Genomic DNA, 15,137 nt, shown 5'->3' with positions numbered 1-15,137 from the left:
GGTTTGATGGTTGTCATGGAACCTGAAGCCTGTCAGGAAGCCAGAAATTAAAAAAATAAAAGAAGCAAACATTTTATCTGTTTATTCTACAGATTGAAAATTGTGTGATTGAGATTTAGTGCAGCAAAGCCATGTACATTAAAATAGATCTCACATGATTCATTTTATGATATATATTCGAGTGCTTTAAAATACTTAAGAATATGAAAATGACTGTACAGAAACACATTTTTTATGTGTCAAAGGAATGTTTTCCAACATCACAACGAACAAATGCTGCACAGTACATGTGACCCATGAAAAGATCGTTCTTCTTACAAAAGGAATGTCACAATGCTGACAGCACTCCTGTAACGAGTCACATGACATTTTAGAGGGAAAATGACAAGCAGTACTCAATTTGGTCATTTAGGGATGTACGTAGTTTCTAAGGGCTGTACTCACTTTTGTTGCCAGGGGTTTTGATATTAATGGCTATATTTTGAGTTATTTCGAGGGGAAATAAATTAACTCTATTATATAAGCTGCACACAAATTACTTTTCATTGTGTCAAAGTGTCATTTTGTCAGTGTTGTCCCATGGAAAGATATACTTAAATATCTGCAGAAATGCGAGGGGTGTACTCACTTTTGTGATACACTGTATACTATACTGTACTTTTGATTTCCATTGAACTAATAATAATAATGCATTTTATTTAGAGGCGCCTTTTATGACACTCAAGGTCACCGTACAGAGGTCAGTAAAACAATCAGTGTAAACATAACATCTAAAAAACATACATGCAGTATGAAACAAAGCAAATGTTACGGTGAGATCCAGGACTATGATAAGTCAGTCTGTGAATATGCTTGTCTGAAGAGATGTTTGTAAGGCGTAATTTGAAAATGGTAAGAAAATCAGAGTGTTGAATGTCCTGTGGTACTGCCTACCAGAGGTGGGGGGCCGAACAGCGAAATGCTCACAAGGACAAGCAGACAGGTGGAATGGAAAGTTTGATGAAAGAGGAAGACCTAAATGTACGGGTGGATATTTTTAATGTGGAGGAACTAACTACATTTTGAGGCTAACAATTCAGATTTATGTAGAGTGATATTTTTTCTTTTCACATTTATGTAAATAAAAAATCTGCAAACTTCTCCTTTCTGCTGTTTTTGTGATAAATGATTAGGGAGACACATTATATAAACACCTAACACTAACAGTTGCAACACTTATTTGTATGCAGCAACTGTGTGTTAGATTGCTCACTAAATGGCTATTATACATTTCATGTCACATTGATAGAATCCATATTGTGTAAAACAAAAAATTAAACAACTCGTATTTAGCAGATAAAAGAAGTATTGCATTTCTCCCATTTACTGTATGTTTCTAAGAATTTTTAAGGAAAGACAGTTTCCTTTGTTTTTACCAATTATGAGCTGCATGAATCACTTGGTGCATTTAAATATTGCCAGTCACCTGGTAAAACTGTAACACTTTCCAAGCTTGCAGGCAACAAAACAACTATAAGTATTTCTTGTTGTGACTCTCCATCACTTGTTCATTGACTTAATAGGATATGAATGTTCAGTGCAACTTTATAAGTTCAAACTTTGTGATTGACTGCCACACGATCAATGTTTTTTAATACTTATTTTTTTAGATTTTCGTGATATAATGACATACTGTATGCTAAACAAAGCAGGTTAAACAGTAAAGTTAAAAAGAAAAATAACGAAACAATGACGTGGCTGATAGGCTGCATGCCATTCAGCATTTACAGTACAAAAGAAGCAGAGATGTACAGACAGATGAATTTAAGCTTCAATGCAGCCTTTTTCCACAACCGTGACGACTTTCTCTAAGCTGGGTGGCTCTTGTGGTCCACAACCCAATTTTCCTCTAGTTGCTCTTATTGAGACTTTTGCATCTCCAACTTTTGAAAACTTATGTTGTTGCATTTGTGGATCTTTTCTGAAGCTCTTTCCCACATCAATGACAAACTGATATTGTCCTAATCCAAAAAAGGAGAGATAAACAATGGGGTTCTTTATTTTCATGAGCATCAGTCTATTTCTAAATGATTTAAATTGAGTGTAAAACAAAATAAACTATAACCATAGCCTTCGATGTTTCACCACCACGTAGCCTGAAGCCTAGTAGCTAATCATTGCAAGATTAAAATGTGGATTCATGAAGATTAGCTCTCATTTCAATTTTCAGTTTTAACTGTACATTACACAGTCCTGCATAGACCTGTTTCATTTGAGAAAATGTGAAGAGGTTCAAGAAAATCGTGACATGTCCTAAGTTAATGCAAGAACTCAACCATTAAGTGTTTTTACATTTTTGATGATGCATAAGACCACAGCTTTTCCTGACCGTCTTAAAGTCTTCCAAAGATGAGTTCTCTTTAGTGGCATCAGACATGAATGTCAAATACAATCCACCTGTGCTATGAACATTCTTTATTTCCAGAAGTTAGACTCCTTTTTTTCCCCCTGTGGAAATACACAACTTTACATTCAGCAACTTGAGCCAAAGCACCACCAATCCACTCATTACCATTTATAAAAATGCTAATGAACCATGTCAGTTTGTTTTATGATTCAATAAGTTCTCACTAGAATTATGAAGGAAATCCTTTACGGCAAATTAAACACTTTTTGGAGTTGGCTACTACTTTTGTAGCATTTAACATTAGTTCCATGTGTAAACTCCAGTATCCTCAACACACTTCAGAAATATCAACTAATGTGTTTATATTTCATTTTAAGTTGTTAGGCTGGGGGTCAACAACCCGTGGCTCTAGAGCCGCATGTGGTGCTGCCCTAGTGGCTCCCTGGAGCTTTTTCAAAAATGTTTGAGAATGGAAAAAGACGGAGGAGGGAAATATAAGTTTTGTTTTAATATGGTTTAAGTAGGAGGACAAGCATGACATTCATTAATATTGTAAATGAAGTTAAACTTGAGTCACGTGGTGCGTCATTGTCTATAGGATCCACTGCAGGGAAAATAAACATTTAATCATGAAGGCTCATTATATATTTGTAGCCAACTTACCAGAATTTTTGGACTATAAGGCGCACCTGACTATAAGCCGCCACCCACCAGATATAACGCAAAAAAGACATTTGTTCATAGATAAGCCACACTGGACTATATGCCACACCTACCATATTTGACAAGAAAACTTTCTGTTCATGTATAAGCAGCACTGGGCGATAAGCCACAGGGATAGTCACAACTAAAGACTACTGTTGTCGCGATACTATAAAATGTTCAACGTATTATCCACACTCAATAAAACACTTAACACCATTTTTGATACTACGTAAATAAAAAAAAAAAAAAAACTGTGTTTTTAAATACTCTTTCAGTGCCATTGATTGGACGATGATAGACGTCAAATCTTGTGGATCATGAAAAATGAAAACTCTTTAAAAGAGTTTATGACTAGGAGACATCCAATCCATTTGAATTGGGAGGGTGGCAGTGAATATATGTTCTTTGGCTTTCAACCCTCCCACTTGAATTAATGTTTATTCGCTCGCAACCCTCCCACTTCAAATGGATTGGACGTCAAGCACAGTCAACAGCAGCTAATGAGCTAACAAAGAAAATGCAAAAATATTCTCCATTACTAACAAACTGTGCAGAATCAAATTTATCCCATGACAACAAAATTCTCTTAACCTGTAGTTGTCCAAAAACCAAAAGATAGCTGAGGAATCAAATATCATATCCTGATATAACATTTCAGTTTCAATGCACTTTAATAATTTTAACAACCCTACTGAAAACATACAACTTATCGGCCTGTAAAAATCATAAGAAGCACTGGTATTTATTTCAAAGCAGAAGAAAAATGTAGCGGTTTATCGTCCGAAAATTACAGTACTCATTTTGATAGTAGGCTTATACACAGGGGTGCACATAATTTTTTCGCCCAGGTTCTCAGAGGAGGACCTGGAGATGTGACTTGGTCCTCATTGAGCTTGAGAGCCGACCCGCCTGATGCGATAAATTTATGACAAGCTTTACTTAGAGCCAATTAACTTTAATTAATTATATTAACAATTAATGCTTGATTAACATCAACTGGCACAACAAAATTGGCATTACTTTGAAGTGAAATGTAAAGAAATAAACATAAAAGCACCAATTCAAAATAAAGGGCATTATGCGGCTCCCACATTAACTCCAAGCCTTTGTAAAAGTGGGATGTCCTCCTCATAAAACCTCATTGAACGTGCATGTTTTCAAAGTTTGGATGGCTGAAATTTTTTGACCCTACATAAAATGCGCTGCTCTTATCGGCGACATTGGGATTCTCACGGCACATTTTGTACCGCATTTCCGTGCGAGCATCATTTGCTTCTAGCCGTGGTACCTCCTGTAGCCACTTTTCAGCAAAAGTCCTTTTTTTCGGTAGCTCCGGTGACGTCTCTGTCGTCTGTCTGTCTTTTGACGGGGGTGGGGGAACACGGAAGTAATTACTCAGTGTGGCCTGCCTCTTCGACATTTTGAGAAGTTATTTTCTCGTGTCCGCCGCAAATACAGTGTTCAGCCATCGGTACGCAAAAGCGTATGGAAACCGTTGAGGGCCAGCGCGTTTGTCTACGTCCAGTACGCATGTGCGCATGCGGACCACTTATGTGCACCCCTGCTTATATAGCTATTAGATACATACAGCATATGTTGCCTTTATTACAAGGCTCATACTGAGGTACTTACGAACGTCTCTACATACAGAATTTTCAAGGTTACGATACGCCTCAATCGGAAAATATTGCTTCTTGTTACGGAAGCAATTTTAAGATACGAAAGGCAAAAATACTGTAGGGACTGCGACTCGCAGTTTACTGAAAGTAACATAATTCTAGCTGCTCTGCCATTGGCTATTGCCCAGCATCCTCTTGGCATCCAATTGGCTGAGAGGGACCTCAAATGCATTTTTTTGCTGCCCCAGACCTATTTGTTTTTTGTTTTTTTTTGGTCCAATAAATAAATGGCTCTTTCAACATTTTGGGTTGCCGACCCCTGACCTAACCCTTAGGATATAAGGCAAAGTATTTATTTTTATTTTTTTGTTGTTGTTGTTATACAATATGTGAAATGTTAATGGTAATATTTAGCATTTTCAAAAACAATAATTTTGACGTGCATATCTGTAACTTTAATAATTCAAATGGTCACTACTATATTCATTTGGGCGTGTTGTTTAAAAAAAAAAAAAGAAAAAGAAAGGAAAGGAAAAAGAAAATCCAGCAAATTCTGAAAACCAACTTCATAGCTTTAGCGTATTAGGCCATTCCACTCAATTAGAAGCTAAAATATTCAGCAAACACAAAAAAATAGTTTTAAATAGTTTACTATAAATACTCGTGTCTTTTCGCCCCCAAACTGGCAGTTTAATTATCATAAATGACCTGAGTTTTGAGCAAACACATCAGAGAAGTGTGGTCATTTTTCAGCCCATTGAGTATGTTTGTCTCCACCTCAGAGCCTGAGGACACTGAGCTTTTATGCAAAGATTCAGCGGCGTGCTTGCAGGCAGGGTGAAATAAAGGTTATGGAAGCTCTTCAATATTTTAAAAACGTACCCCTCCCTTGCCGCAATTAGATAGATTACCTGTTAGCCATGCGTATGGGTGCAGAAATGTTTTTAAACGGCTGTATCCTCCAGGCAATGGAAAAGAAAGTCACAAAGAATTTCACGCTGTCCAAACATCATTGAACATGGCCCCCCTTCTTAAAAAAAGAAAAAGAAAAAAAACCTTCCTCATGTTGAATTGTGATAAATTTTTTAAAGGTTTGGAGTGAAAAGTGTTAGTTAAAAATTTAAAGGCCTTGTGGCTGACAGTTGCTGTTAGATGTTGAGACTTTAGTCACTTGTGAGCAACTCGAATGTTGTCATTCAACATTGGTCTCACAATTTGTTGAGACTGCACAGTATGTACAGTTACACTAAACTGCAAGGGGATTGACAATTTTAACATGTTTTTAAAAAGCGCAAAAAAATTGCACAAGTGTCCATTTATATCACAGAGGACAGCAATTCCACATTGGAACTGAGAAAAAATAAAGGCCAATTAAAATATTCGTTTGAATTGCAGGGCTAAGTTTAGACTTTTAATTATTAATTTTAATATTGAATAATAAGGACAATGATTGAATCATTTATAATGTAAAGATAAAATTTTGATATGCTGTTTTTTTATTAAGTTTTTAAGATTCCTTTGATTTCTCTTTTTTACTCTTTTTTGAAGTTTTTTGCCCTTCTAAAAGTTCATACCATTACTTTATCAAATGTTTGTCTTTCATATCACCAATTGTGTTTTAATGAATAGAATGACCTCAATGTCACTGAGTAACTGCAATTGGATCATGTAAGTGGTTCTGGCATTAGTCTGTTTATCCACATTGATGAAAGGATATCAGCAATCCGTTTCAATTGCTTCATTTGCATAAACAACGTAAATTAAGCATATTTTTCTCATATAGTGCTAGAGTAATTAATCGCTTTCCACCGTCCTAATATAATCATTGTTTTGTTAGCCTATATTTATGCCAAATACAGCAGGGACCATATTTTCCCTGCGGATAGTAGGACCATCTGTGTTGTGTTTTTATACAGATGACACAAATTCTTCAGGTGGACCATGATTCTGTACTGGTCCAATTTTATTCAATTGTTGAGCTTGTATTTTATCCTTGTTTTTTTTTCAAAGGCATTCTTGTGTCAAGGTAGGCATCCATAATGCAGAGCCTCCCTTTTAATATAAATGCTTTTTGTCTACATTTCAGATTTAGGCTAAACAGCCAGGTTCATTCATACTTCTTTTGTTTGAATGTTTAGATGCAAGGCGGACATATAAAAGCATACTCCTGAAAGCCACTTGCTGTGTTGTTAAATATGGGGGAAAATGTATATTTAAAGATATTTATTTTTATTAAAATAATTCTGGAGCAAATGTAGAGAAGGTTAAATTAAGTCATTTCATTTTTGTAACTGTTCATACTCAAGTGTCATGACATATTCAAAGATTTAGCCGAGGGTAAAAAAACGATCGAACAAACACTGAACCCCAAAAGATGTGGGATGAACTCAGGATTATTCGTTGCTTATTTTAATTCAGTTGTGGTTCATTTATGCATAATTCAGTACCCAAAGTGTCTCTTGATTTGTTTATATCACCATTATAAATTCTTAATCATCATAAGATTCAATTATTACTGCTGTAAAAATCATAAATGTGTAGGAATAAAAATGTTTTAAGAGGCTACCGACAGATAAGCATATTATTTAGATCGTAATCTTTCATTTAATACAGTTGAATCAGTAATGATTTTGTTTACATTTCAACAGTGTTCTCTTAGAAAATAAAAAAGTTAAATCATCCATGTCTGGAACCGTTACTATTTTAAAATAGATCAAATTAAACACTAGAATTTAGAGTTCCGTTTCTGGCATGTGCAATACTTGTGGCTGCAAAGGGTAGCACTACAGAAGTGGTTCTTAACTTGGGTTTGATCGAACCCCAGGGGTTCGGTGAGTCAGTCTAAGGCACAGGTGTCAAACCGATTCCAGAAAGGGCCAAGTGGGTGCTGGATTTTGTTCCAACCGATACAACGCAGAGAGTTTAACCAATCAACTTCCTGCTGAAACAAGCAGCACCTGACAAAGTTTAACTGATTACACATGTAAAAGATCTAATTGGTGAAAAGGTGTCCTCTTCATTGGTTGGAAAGCAAACCTGCACCTACTTGGCCCTTTCTGGAATCGGTTTGACACCTGTGGTCTAAGGGGTTCGATGAAGGTAAAGACATGCAGGGCCTCATTTTTGGAAGCTGACTAAATCTTAGCAAGTGGTGTTTTAAACCAAGTTTTGGACTGGATGATCCCCAATTTACAGTCTTTATTCCAATTCTTTCAACTGCTAGTCTTCTATCTGATGGGAGGAGAAACCGGTATGCTCAATATATCACACGGATACTATTTTTAGACCGCAAGGCTGCGTGACGTGACCATTGTAAACCGGAAGGGGGTCAACATAGAAGTGCGCTCACATATAACCCATGCAAATACTGCTTGTTTTCTGCCAGTAATCTATCAAAAAAATAACATGCCGAGTAAACACTGTTGCTATGGAACTTGTACAAACGACTCTAGACATTACGAACATCCACATATGAAGGATGGTTTTTTTCATACATTTCCCGAAGCCAAAACTCAGAGGGAATAAATGTGAACAATGGCTCAACTTGTTGGGACGTCCAAAAGACCAGTTTAACGCCAGCTTGGTGAAGGCATTCACCTTCATATGCAGTAAATATTTTGTTGGGTGCCATGGTCCTACAGATGACAATCATGATCCATTGCCTGCCACTAAGAGGTAAGCCATTTTGATATTCTTATTCATTTTTTTTTTAAGCAGCAGAAGCAGCATTTTACCGTGCTGCTTCTGTTTGACAATGAATAACCTGGAAAACATTAACATTTTATGTATATATCACAACAGTCATGTAGGCCTATTTTTCTAAAATACGGATATTTAAATAAATTAGAGTGTTTGGCCTTGGTCTTTTTGTAGTAAGCCACTTCATGCTGACACGTAGGGTCTAGATTTAACAGCTCTACCTTTTCTGTTGTAAAGAAACAGCCTTAGTAAGGGGGAAGTGTAAATGATTAAATAGAATTAAGATTTGTTTTTAATGAAAAAAATGTGTCAGCTGGCTGTCACTAACTAGCAAAAATAGCAATATAAATTACCCCCAAGAACGCTCAGAGACATAAGACAACCAGAGGATATAATACGTATATAAGAAACACAGGGTGTATGGTGGTAAAGGATAGCTTGTTGAAACAGGAGAATGTCATTGTCGGTGGCGTAAGGCAATGCACACAAGAAAAAGGTGTCGATAAAAAAAAAGCTATCCCTGGATCAGGTCGGCTCTTTTTCCCGTCTTTTTCAGCCCTCAACACTTAAGCCATCTCTATAACCCTTTAAGGTCTGGGCCTATTTTGTCTGATTTTGCATGCCTTTGAAGTTGCCTTTATATTTCAAAGAAAGAATTGCTTACGATGGCCTGGTTTGGTCCCTTTTTTTGAGACACCTTGAACTTCATGTTCATGTTTGATCTGATATGCACATTATCATATACACAAACCCACACTTATATTGCATCAAAATTAACTTTGTCTTGCAATATCAAAAGAAACTTTCAAAAGAAACTTTTTTCGGCATAAAAAAAAAAAAAGTGAGTTGGCTTACCTCTGCTGGCGTCACCCACGTGTTCAAATCCGTCACTATCTTCACTCGAGGACTCTTCCGAAGAAGACGATGATGACGAATTTGGACCATCCTCTTCCTCAAGTTGATCAAAAAGCACAATTGCTTGCGCTAAATTTAGTTTTCCGTTCATTCTCAAAGTCACACAAAGTCGCTGCTCGATCCAAACGGCCGTCGCTCGCCACCTCGCTGCTTCAGAACACTCCTCCCTCTCGTTCGGTGGAACCTCGCACGGCAGTTATATTTATAAAAAAAAAAAAGACGCATTTTGTGCTTCCACTGTGACTTCGAAAGGGTTCGTTTGATTTGTGTTTTTTTCATGGAGCTTCCGTTTTGAAAAAGGACAAGAAATGCTGGAAATATAGACATAAACAAATGATCCATGCAGCGGTTTAATGTTTTTTTGAGAGGACAATAAAACTATAAAACTTAAATGGCAATATCTCACGTTTTAGTTGGTCGATTGACTTCAAATAATAACGAGAGTAAACCGCAACTTTTGCACTTTAAAACGAGACCAACCAACGGCATGTGGGTGATGTAATTAAAACGTGAGGTCGCTTCAAAGACGACGTGTGCTGAGGACGCGCCGGCGCGTCCTTCGACTCTCAAGGGTTAACTGAACATTTGTATGTTCTTCCACATCTTTACCAGATAATTTGGCACCAGGGACATCATTTTCAGACAGAATTGGTAAGCTTAGCTCAGTAAACATCTCGTTCGTACACTATTTACATGCATCTAGCATGAGGGACGAATGCGAGTTTGACCCCCCGTAGCAACAGTTGCTATCGTCATGAATATTAATGAGCAAAGGTGACGTGTTACGTGCGGTACACTATTGAAGGTTGACTCTCACTTGGTATGAAGAAGTACAACAGACCTACGGGTGGCGTGCACTGCACTGACATACAAAAACATTTGCATCATATTTCACGCAATGAAAATAGTATGTGAGGCAATAATGCAATACAATGAGAAAGTTGATATAAAAACAAATATAGAAACAGTGTGAAATGAATCGAGTTTAATTTCATTTTCCAATGTGAAAAGCAAATCAAAAGACAAAATTATTTGTTTTACAGGTTGTTCCATTAAATTTGGTATCATTTGAGATGTAAACATGACAGAAACTGCACGGTCAAGATTAATGCAACCATGCAGGTTTCATGTTGAACAATATAAGATACATTCCTCCAAATTTGAATGAAAAGTTCTAAGATATGCGCATTGGGCCAGTCTTGGTTGTCTGATGAAGCTGCAGGCATAAAGATAGTGATGTATGTACCATGTCTGAATGTGCGTCTTTAGTTGAATGGGGGACGGGAAACTGATAAGCATATGCTTCCTCCCGTCTGCCTTTGTCTTCTTTTTCGGTTCCTTCGGGCAAATCATATCACATTTTGTAATCGTCAATGATTGTGAATGATACCGATGATGATGACAATAAAATTTCATTCATTCATTCGTTCATAAAAACATACATTTTGGCCTGTTTAAAAACATGCTGTCTAAATGAGATGAAATCTGAATGGAGATTCACTTTTTTTTCTAATTCCAAAGGCTTCGGTTAATACGTGTGTAAAACTCATGGGGGTTTGGTAGCATGGGGTTTAGCAAGGTTAAGAACCACTGCACTATAGAAATGCTTAGTGAAATGTTTACGACCTGTTGATTGTTGGCATTTGGGTATTGGGTATTTGCAAAGTGATGCACCGCCTCAATCCTTCTCAATGAGAGGAGGTGTTAAAGACAGAATGTGCTGACGCTTAGCCTTAATCCAATCATTAGTCGAAACATTAGAGTAATCTAGTCTGTTCATATCGTTAAGAACAGTGAAATGAACTGTTGTTCCCATTCTTAACACAGGGTAAAAACAAATGAATCAAACATGTTTTTTTTTTTTTTTTTTTTTTTTTTTACTGTTTTGAAAGTCAATCTACTTATTTTCTTTTCAGGTACATTTCCTGAGAATTAAATTCTCTTTGAACTGAGTCACACATAGATCTTACGCTTGTATCTTGAGCAACTTTGGAGGCCAACTGTAAATTTAATGAACAGTTTTAAAAAGGAGTTAGGATGACGGAAGTTGCGTTGAAATATTTCATTTTCCACGAGAAAAATCAAGTCCAAAGGAATCTGCCACTGTACACTGTGCTATACCAAAGCAACTGCACATCATGACACAATCAGTATGCAAAGCATTAAACAAGAGGCTCTGGAATCTCAAGTCTGATGGGAATGTATTGCTGAAGGGTCGAGCACATGCAGGTCTACCTTTCTCACATTTTTACTAAATCATTCCTTTTTGTCCAACTCAAAGAAGCGGGGACTGCATAAAGAGAATCCGATTCAAAGAAAGTCAACATGATATGCAATGTCACTGCCTAGCTATCTGGAGACTATGTCTTTTTAATCAAATGCTCCCATCGTAATGTCCACAGGCCTTTTGTGTATTCATTTGCGGTGTTGGAGAGAGCTGAAAAAGTGCTCAAAGTGCAAGTAAATGTGCTCACTCTCTTTTCCAGCTAAGATTTTATTGTATATGGATCATCTTTGACCCAATTAGGGTAGTCCACTGGGTGGTGCTTGCTTCTTATTAGTGCTTCACATTGGCTTAATCATTGGATATAGTTGGTGACTGATGTGTGGAGCAACCTGGAGGAAGGTTGACACAAGCTGCCTTTCAAGTGCAAATGAAACCAACAGGTTGGATTCTCCAGCTGCTCCCTTATTTCCTGAAACTAGCTTTTTTATCAACAAGGGGGTCTCTGGTTTTTATTTTTATTTATTTATTTATTTTTTTTTTTGGGGGGGGGGGGGGTGATATTGTACCACCTTTAAAAATACTGTCATTGGAGATTATAAACACATTTCCAATTTAAGAGGTATGTTTGAGTTTAGCTCACCAATAGTGCAGTTTGGAAGGATAAACTCTAAACTAGCCAGCAGGTGTTTTGGATGAATGCTGGTGGCTAATTTATCTAGTCTGCATAAATTTTATAACAGCCAGCTGTCCCTTGTGTTTTTAGTGTCCTGCACAAGTACATTTCAAGGCTACTGTATTTGTATGTAAACATTTTCAACATAAAAAAAAAAAAAAAATGAAAGGACTTAATACTCATATCTCAACTTTAATCTGTTATCTTTGTTTAACGCCTGACAGACATTTTTTTCTTTTTTTTCCTCCCTCATTACACCTCAAGGCAAGCTATTCAGAAATGGTGGCTTGCAAAATACCGGTTTGCTTTACAAGGGAAAAACACTTTTGTTTTCTCTTGTTACATTTTAGATAGCGCCTGATGTTTAGAAACATAATAATGCAACCTTATGTAAGCAGCTTCTTGAAAACATCTGTGCTCTGAAAAAAGCTTTTGAATAGTCTAACTTCTGCAGTACTCTAAAGGCCAAATTACAACAGATGCGTGTGCGGTGCTGATCCGCCAAGTTTAGTGTTGACTTCGTGCTCCGCATTGAGTCAAAAATAGGACAAAACATACCGGCTGCGCGCAACTGCGGTCTGGCAGCTCCGTGACCGTCATGAGCTCTCTTTAATATGACATTAAAAACAACGACAAACACATGGAGTCTGTACTCAACAGAGAAGCAGGGAAAGAGGAGGACTTAACGAGATTTGACAGAGCATTTCTTCCCCAATTTTTTTTTTGTTTGTTTTTGCTTTTACCATCGGTTTGTGACACCCGGACCACGTCAACAACCTGTTCTCTGCTATGTAATTACTGTTTTAAATTACATAAATTGCATAACTCACCTGGCATCCTCATAGCTTCTGCTCTGGCGTTCCATTCAGATTACGTTTTAAAGTTGTCTTTTTAAAAAGGATCTGCTGTTATGAAACACTTTGTAACTTTCTATCTTCATAATTAATCATTCATCGTCCATGTTCGCTGGTGTTTAAACCTTGAATAAGCAGCTGGCCTGTTGACTCCAGGCCTGGCTCTGCCCTGTAAAAATAGAGAAGAGCCCAAACAATCAGGCTAGCTCTGACACGGCAGCGGAGCTTGTCCGCAGTCAATCCGCAGCGCATATGCAGCCGGTATAATTTGAACAATATGATAGAATTAAAACAGTTTGGCATCGCCGCTATATCTTGGCGGATCCGCACACGCATCCACTGTAATTTGGCCTTAACTGTGCTGTCGTGTCACAGCCAAGAAATCAGATCAAAATCAAATCAAATGTATTTTTATAGCACTTTACAAAACTCCAAAAGGTCCTTAATGTGCTTCACAACAACGATAAATATAGTTCATGATAAATAAATGGCAGGAAAGTATTATACAATGATGTTTAAAAAAAAAAAAAAAAAAAAAAGAGAGAAAACAAAAGCAACGCATTGCAAGAAGTCAAAAAGCAAATAAAACAATAAAACAGATAAAATCCGAAAACATTAAAACCCTTAAGAAATAAAACCAGGCTACCTGTAAAAAGCGAGTCTAAAAATGTGCGTCTTTAACCATGATTTAAAAAGGCTCAGATTTGTAATAGTGCAGATTTCAGGGGGCAAGCAATTCCACAACCTGGGGGCAACAACTGCAAAAGATCGGTCATCCCACTGTTCAAGTCTAAAACTTGGAACAAAAGAAGCTGGCCGGTAGAACGAAGAGTCCTGCCAGAGTTAGGGAGGGTTAAAATCTCTGATAAATAAGAAGGAGCCTGGCCATTAATAGAATTAAAACAAACAGTAAAATTGTGAAATCAATTCTAAAATGAACTGAAAGCCAGTGGAGCGAAGCATCTGGGTGCAAGAACATGTCACCAGGAATTGGCACAGGGCACACACACGACACACATTCACACCAGCACAGAATACACTAGCAATAATCATTAATTTAACTTCTCAAATTTGAACAAGGAATTACACCTCAAAAAAGCATAATGAAGTTAAAATAGACACAAATGAAAAGGCAGTTATGCCCTGAAATTGTGCCCTGCATTCATTTTCGTGGGATTCACTTTTTTTTTTTTGTCTTTTTTTTTTTTTTTATTTGTTTGATTTTTTTTTTTAATCAATAAATTTAATTAAAATTACATTTGGTTTGCTCCTAGGCCCCTTTGTACCTCCCTTTTAAATACAAGGTGATTCAAAAGTATGTGCCAAAATCATCACGTACAGTATTTATTCATTTTAAAATCATTGCAATAGACTGAATTAGCGATCATTTGATCATCTGTACACATAAATGAATGAATAAATAAATAAATAAATAAATAAATAACAATTTATGACTAATGTACAATGTACATAAATTCATGTGTATTTATATAGCAATATATACTCTGTATACCGTAGGTCATTTGATATTGGCTTGATGCTGTTGGTGCTGCTGGTGGTGGTCACATTGAGCACTTGTAAAGCATGAAATTAGGGCATGAAATTTACATGGTGACTCTCCGAGAAGACGGAAAATTTCAAATGTGCATTTACATGGTTTCGTTTCCATTCGAACAATGTCGCAGTTCCGCATGAAAACGATGTAGTATTCAAGCCAAGCCCTAGATTTCTGCAGATTTACAAGGCGACAGCAAATGATGCACTTTGACCCCACGGGGCTCCTCAGCCCGGAAGAAAACATGCCCGCCCATTCGAAGCAATGGCATTTTCCTTTTGCTCCAAAAGGTACAAAAATGGAAACATTCAACATATTTAAATTTTAAAATATTATTAAAACAGTCAATTAAAGCCGACGTTCCGCCATTTGCAATTTTTAACGTTAAATAGCACCGCTGCGCACGCCCAATGTGACGTGTACGAGTGCTGACGTTACCGGCGCGGGTCCGGCGCGGCAGTAAGTAGCCTTTGATATGCATGCGAAGCAAGCCCCCCTCAATCC

The sequence above is a fragment of the Corythoichthys intestinalis genome, chromosome 7 (assembly GCF_030265065.1).
Source record: "Corythoichthys intestinalis isolate RoL2023-P3 chromosome 7, ASM3026506v1, whole genome shotgun sequence".
Lineage (NCBI taxonomy): Eukaryota > Metazoa > Chordata > Actinopteri > Syngnathiformes > Syngnathidae > Corythoichthys > Corythoichthys intestinalis.
This window is presented reverse-complemented; position numbering follows the sequence as displayed.